Here is a 6000-nt window from a genome sequence, read left to right on the forward strand (position 1 = left end):
TGAGCCAAAGGACATCTTTTCAAAGGACATCCAGTTTAAATTCTTATAGTGTATTTACCGGAGGCCCACCCCTTATCCTCTGCCCAACATGCTATAAAAACTCCAGGGGAGTTAAAAATATTTACTGGAGCTCCACTCCAGACAACTCTGGCTGAATTTAAGGCCTGTTCCTTATCTACCTCTAACCTCAAGAAAAAATGGTTACTCACCTTTTTGTAACTGTTGTTCTTCGAGATGTGTTGTTCATGTCCATTCCAAGCAGGTGTGTGCGCGCCACATGCATGCCAGCCAGAAGATTTTCCCTTAGCAGCGTCCATAGGGTCAGCCCTGGTGCCCCCTGGAGTAGCGCCTCCATGGCTCCCTATATAGGGGCCCACTGACTTTCCACCCGCTCAGTTCCTTCTTGCTGGCACTCTGACAGCAGGGCAGAAGGGTGGGTATTGGAATGAATGTGAACAACACATCTCAAAGAACAACAGTTACAAAAAGGTGAGTAACTGTTTTTTCTTTTTCGAGTGATTGTTCATGTGCATTCCAAGCAGGTGACTCTCAAGCCTGAGTTTAGGTGGTGGGGTCGAGTTCACTGCAGATTGGAGCACCGCCCCGCTGAAGGCTGCATCGTTTCTGGCCTGGTGCGTGATGGCATAGTGCAACATGAATGTGTGGATTGAGGACCATGTGGCTGGCCTGCGTATCTCCTGTGTTGGGACCTGAGCCAGGAACCCACGGAGGAGGCCTGTGCTCTTGTGGAGTGGGCTGTGATTGGTGGGGCAGGCACCTTGTCCTGATTGTAGCATTCACGGATGAAAGCCGTGATCCATGAGGAGATGTGCTGTGAAGAGATGGGGAGCCCCTTCAGCCTGTTGGCCACAGCTACAAAGAGTTGGGTTGATTTCCTGAACGGGTTAGTTGGTTCAATATAGAATGCCAGGGCCTGGTAAACATCCAGGGAATGCAGCCTATGCTCTGCATTGGAGGAGTGTGGCTTAGGGTAGAACACGGAGAAAAATATCCTGACCCAGATGGAATTGGGAGACCACCTTAGGAAGGAACGCCGGGTGTGGCCTGAGTTGGACTTTGTCTGTGTGGAAAACAGTGTATGGACGCTCGTACATCAGCGCTCTGAGCTCCAATACCCTCCTGGCCGAGGCGATAACCATGAGAAATGTGACCTTATAGGAGAGAGATAGCAAAGATCACGTAGCCGGTGGCTTGAAAGGGGGTCCTGTGAGAGCAGAGAGGACCAAATTAAGGTCCCCAAGCTGGGACTGGTTGTCAGGTATGCGGGAACAGCCTATCCAGGCCATGGAGGAAGCAACAAACCAACGGGTTTGTGAAGACTGAACCACCTACAGCTCCTGGGTGGAACAAAGAGATAGCTGCCAAGTGGTCTCGAACCAAAGAGAGAGAAAGTCCCTGCTGTCTCAACTGGAGTAGGTAATGAAGGATGAGAGGGATTGGGGTCAGCAAGGGAGCCTGTCCCTGCTCTTCAGCCCACATGGAGAAACGTTTCCACTTGGCCATGTATGTGGCCCTCGTGGAGGGTTTTCTGCTACCGATGAGGGCTTGTCTGACCTGCTGTGAGCATTGCATTTCCACTGGGTTTAGCCATGGAGCATCCAGGCTGTGAAGTGGAGTGACTCCAGGTTTGGATGGCGGAGGTGGCCCAGATCCTGCATGATCAGGTCCAGGTGCAGGGGCAACTTGAGGGGCACCTGTATGGACATGTGCAGCAGTGACATGTACTAATACTGGCGTGGCCACACCGGAACTATCAGTATGACGTGAGCATGACCCCTGCATATCTTGAGGAGTACCCTGTGGACCATGGGGATCAGAGGGAAGGTATAAAGCAGGCTGCCTTCCCATGAGAGGAGGAAGGTGTGATGAACTAGGAATGTTCTTAATGTTTTCTCTGAATACTGTGTTGGTGCCTTGGTGTCCCCTGTGCAGTTCTTAAGTATCTAGGTGGTGGAATAAGGGGGTGTGATTGCTGCAGAGCAAAGGGCCAGTGCACCTAAATGCCTGACACTCTGTCTCCTAGCAACTGATGGCCTGGGCCCCTCCCCTGCAAAGGTGCCAACTGAAGGTGTTGGAGACAAAGGGATCAGGTGACCTCCTGGCCCGGGAAAGGAGCTGAGCAGAGAGGAGGGGCGGGAGGGGGTGGTTAGTCTGGAGCTGCCTGGGGACAAGGAGTGAAGTGCAGACCTAGGGGTCTGGCTCACTATCCCCCAGAATGGACCCGGCCGAGGGGTCTGGTTCGCTGTATCTACAAGCTCTGTTTTAGACCCTGTTCCTGTCATCGAATAAACCTCTGTTTTGCTGGCTGAGAGTCACGTCTGACTGCAAAGTGGGGGTGCAGAACCCTGTGGCTTCCCCAGGACCCCGCCTGGGTGGGCTCGCTGTGGGAAGCCCACGGAGGGGCAGAGGATGCTGAATGCTCCAAGGAGAGACCCAGGAGGTGAAGACGTGTGAGCTTCTTGCCCTGAACAAGTCTGCTCCAAGGGAAAGGAGGCTCCCCAAAGTCCTGACTGGCTTAGTGGGGAGCAGTTCCAGAGCATCGCCTGGGGACTCCGTGACAGAAGGCATCTGTTAGAGACCCTGGACTGTGCCCCATGAGCAGGGGCGGCTCCAGGTACCAGCATGCCAAGCATGTGCCTGGGGCAGCAAGCCACGGGGAGCACCCTGCCGGTCGCTGTTTGGGCGGCAGGCAAGCTGCCTTTGGTGGCTTGCCTGCAGGAGGTCCATTGGTCCTACAGCTTCGGCGGCAGGTATGCTGAAGCCGCCGAACTGAAGGACCTCTCGGAGGCATGCCACAAGGCAGCTTGCCTGCCATGCTTGGGGCAGCAAAATATCTAGAGCCGCCCCTGCCCATGAGGGAGCAGAACTGTTGACACTTCCTGTTGTCCCTCGAGGCAAACAGGTCTATCTGGGGATAACCCAGAGATGGAAGATTGAGAGTGCCACATCTCGGTGAAGGGACCACTCGTGACCATGGAATGAGCAGCTGAGGGCATCCACCAGGCCGTTCTGCACCCCCAGGAGGTAGGATGCCGTTAGGTGAATTGCATTCTGTATGCAAAAATCCCGTAACACGAGGGTTTCCCGTCTCAGGGGAGAGGAGCGTGCACCCCCCTGTTTGTTGATATAGAACATCACCGAGGTATTGTCCATGAGGACTGCAATGCTCCTGCCCACCAAACGAGATTTGAAAGTGAGGCAGGCAAGGCAAACAGCTCATAGCTCCGTGACGTTGATGTGTAGGGAGATGTCCTCTGGGGACCAAAGGCCTTGGGTCCTGAGATTCCCGAGATGCACCCCTCCACCCCAGATCTGTCACCAAGGAAAGGGATGGCTGAGGGCTGGCAAAGGGTACTGCCGCACAGACCACCTGTGAGTCGAGCCACCACTGGAGGGAATCCAGCACCACTTGGGGAAGTGTCACCATCGAGTCAGGCGTGTCCCTGGTTGGTCGGTACAGAGTCACTAACCAGGACTGAAGAGGGTGCAGCCTAAGCCTGGTGTGGCTCACCACATAGGTGCATGCAGCCATGTGCCCCAACAGCTTGAGGCAGTTCCTCACTGTGGTGGTCGGGAAAGGGCTGAGACCGAGGATGATGTTGGACATGGACCGAAACCTGGCCTCCAGTAGGTATGCTCTGGCCTGCGTCGAGTCCAGAACTGCCCCTATGAACTCTATCCGTTGGACAGGAGACAGGGTAGACTTGGTCTCGTTCAACAGGAGACTGAGCTTGAGGAAGGTCTGTCTGATAAAGACCACCTGAGCCTCCTCCTGTGCCTTAGAGCGGCCCCTGATGAGCCAATCGTCCAGGTAGGGAAACACCTGAATTCCATGCTTGCTCGGGAAAGCTACTACAACTGCCATGCACTTTGTGAAGACCCTTGGGGCCGTTGACAGGCCAAAAGGCAGGACTGCGAACTGGAGATGGGTGTTGCCCACTATGAACCCTGAGATAATGTCTGTGCTGAGGGATTATTGCAATATGGAAGTACACGTCCTTCAAGTTGAGGGCGGTGTACCAGTCTGCTGGATCCATGGAGGGAATGATGGAGTACAGGGAGACCATATGGAATTTGAGCTTCATTACAAACTTGTTCAGACGCCGCAAGTCCAGAATGGGTCTGAGGCCCCCTTTCACCTTCGGTATTAGGATATACCAGGAGTAAAAAAACCCTGCCCCTGAATTCCTGAGGAACTTCCTCTACTGCCCCTACTATGAGAAGGGACTGCACTTCCTGAATTAGAAATTGCTTGTGAGAGGGGTCCTTGAAGAGGGACAGGGAGGGGGGCTTGTGGGGCAGGAGGGAGGAGAATTGGATAGAATATCCCCTCTCTACCACGCAGAGCACCCAACTGTCCGATGTGATTTGGGACCAGGCACGACAGAAGGGGGACAGACGTGATGAAAAGGTAGGGTTGATAGGACCCAGAGTCCTGACTGGTAGGTCGTCCTCAACCTCACCCTCAAATTTGGGGTCTAGGCCCCGAGGGAGGCCACGGCTGGCTGGATGACTTGCTGGAGGGCTGTTGTTGCCTCCTTCTGCTGTTTCTGCTTTGCCTACGTGAGGGCTCCGGGCGGTTCTGGGTCTGGTACGGCCACGGAGCCAGCTGCAGTCTGAATTGCCTCTGTTGGGGGGCTGGGGTGTGCAGGCCTAGCGAGTATAAGGTAGCCCTTGAGTCCTTTAGGCTATGGAGCCTCTTGTCTGTCTTCTCAGAGAAGAGCATGGGCCCCTCAAAGGGGAGGTCCTGGATGGTTTGTTGGACCTCATGTGGAAAGCCTGAGAGCTGAAGCCAGGCTCCCTGCCGCATGACCAGAACTTTTGCCAGCGTGTGGGAGGTTGCCTCCGCCACATCCAGGGCCGCTTGGAGGGATGCCCAGGAAATTAGCATCCCTTCCTCTACCAGAGCAGAAAATTCTGTTTGCGATTCCTGGGGAAGGAGTTCAGCGAACTTGGACAAGGCTGAGCATGTGTTATGGCCCAGTATAGCCTGTTGGTTGGCTATATGTAGTTGCAGACCCCCCGTTGAGTACACCTTTCTACCAAAGAGATCCAACTTCTTGGCCTCCCTGTTCTTCGGTGTAGACCCTTAGAACCCCTGACACTCCCTTTTGTTGGCCACATCTACAACCAGAGAGTCTGGGGGAGGGTAGGTATATAGGTGCTCATGGCCCTTGGAGGGTACAAAGTAGCGCCTCTCTGTCTTTTTGGCCATAGGGGCCAACGAAGCTGGCGTCTGCCACAGGGTGCGGGACGTATCAGCTATTGTTTTGATCAACGGTAGGGCAACCCTAGATGAGCCCGAGGGGCCAGGATGTCCACTACCAGATCTACAAACACCTCGATCTCCTCTGCTTGGATCGCCAGGCTCTTAGCAGCACGCTTAAGTAGCTGCTGAAGCACTTGGTTGTCCTCTAGGGCTGGTGCTGTTGAAGTTCCCGCAACCGACTCATCCAGCGAGGAAGAGGAGGAAATCACCTTCAAAGGACCTTCCTCTGTACCCTCAGCCACTGCAGGGATCTGCGGCACACTGTACTCTGGTTGTGTGGCCAGTGCAGATGTAGGATGTGGCACCGCGGACAGTACTGAGGTTGATGACGAGGCATGCTGGGCGGTGCCTGCGGCATCAGAAACATGATTCTCATCAGTGCCGGTGTCTGACTAGGTGGTGCTGGTTCTGTTGTGGCACACTCCTGTCATGCCGGTGGTGGAGGCATTTGTTCCGGAGCCACCAATGTTGAGGAGACTGATGCAGACCTGGACCATGGGCCATGCGCCTGTCCCAGGGACTGATGGTAGGCCCAGGGAGTCCAGAATGGATACTGGGTGGGCGGTTGCCACTGTTGCTGTCACTGTGCCTAGTAAAGTCATTGGCTTGCCTGAGAAGCCAACCTCCTGCTCCTCGAACTACTGGAGCGGTAGGATTCCGTCTCTGAGTCCGAGGTCTCCGAATAGGAGGACTGAGGGGGAACAATACCC

This window comes from Chelonoidis abingdonii, chromosome 15 (assembly GCF_003597395.2).
Source record: "Chelonoidis abingdonii isolate Lonesome George chromosome 15, CheloAbing_2.0, whole genome shotgun sequence".
Lineage (NCBI taxonomy): Eukaryota > Metazoa > Chordata > Testudines > Testudinidae > Chelonoidis > Chelonoidis abingdonii.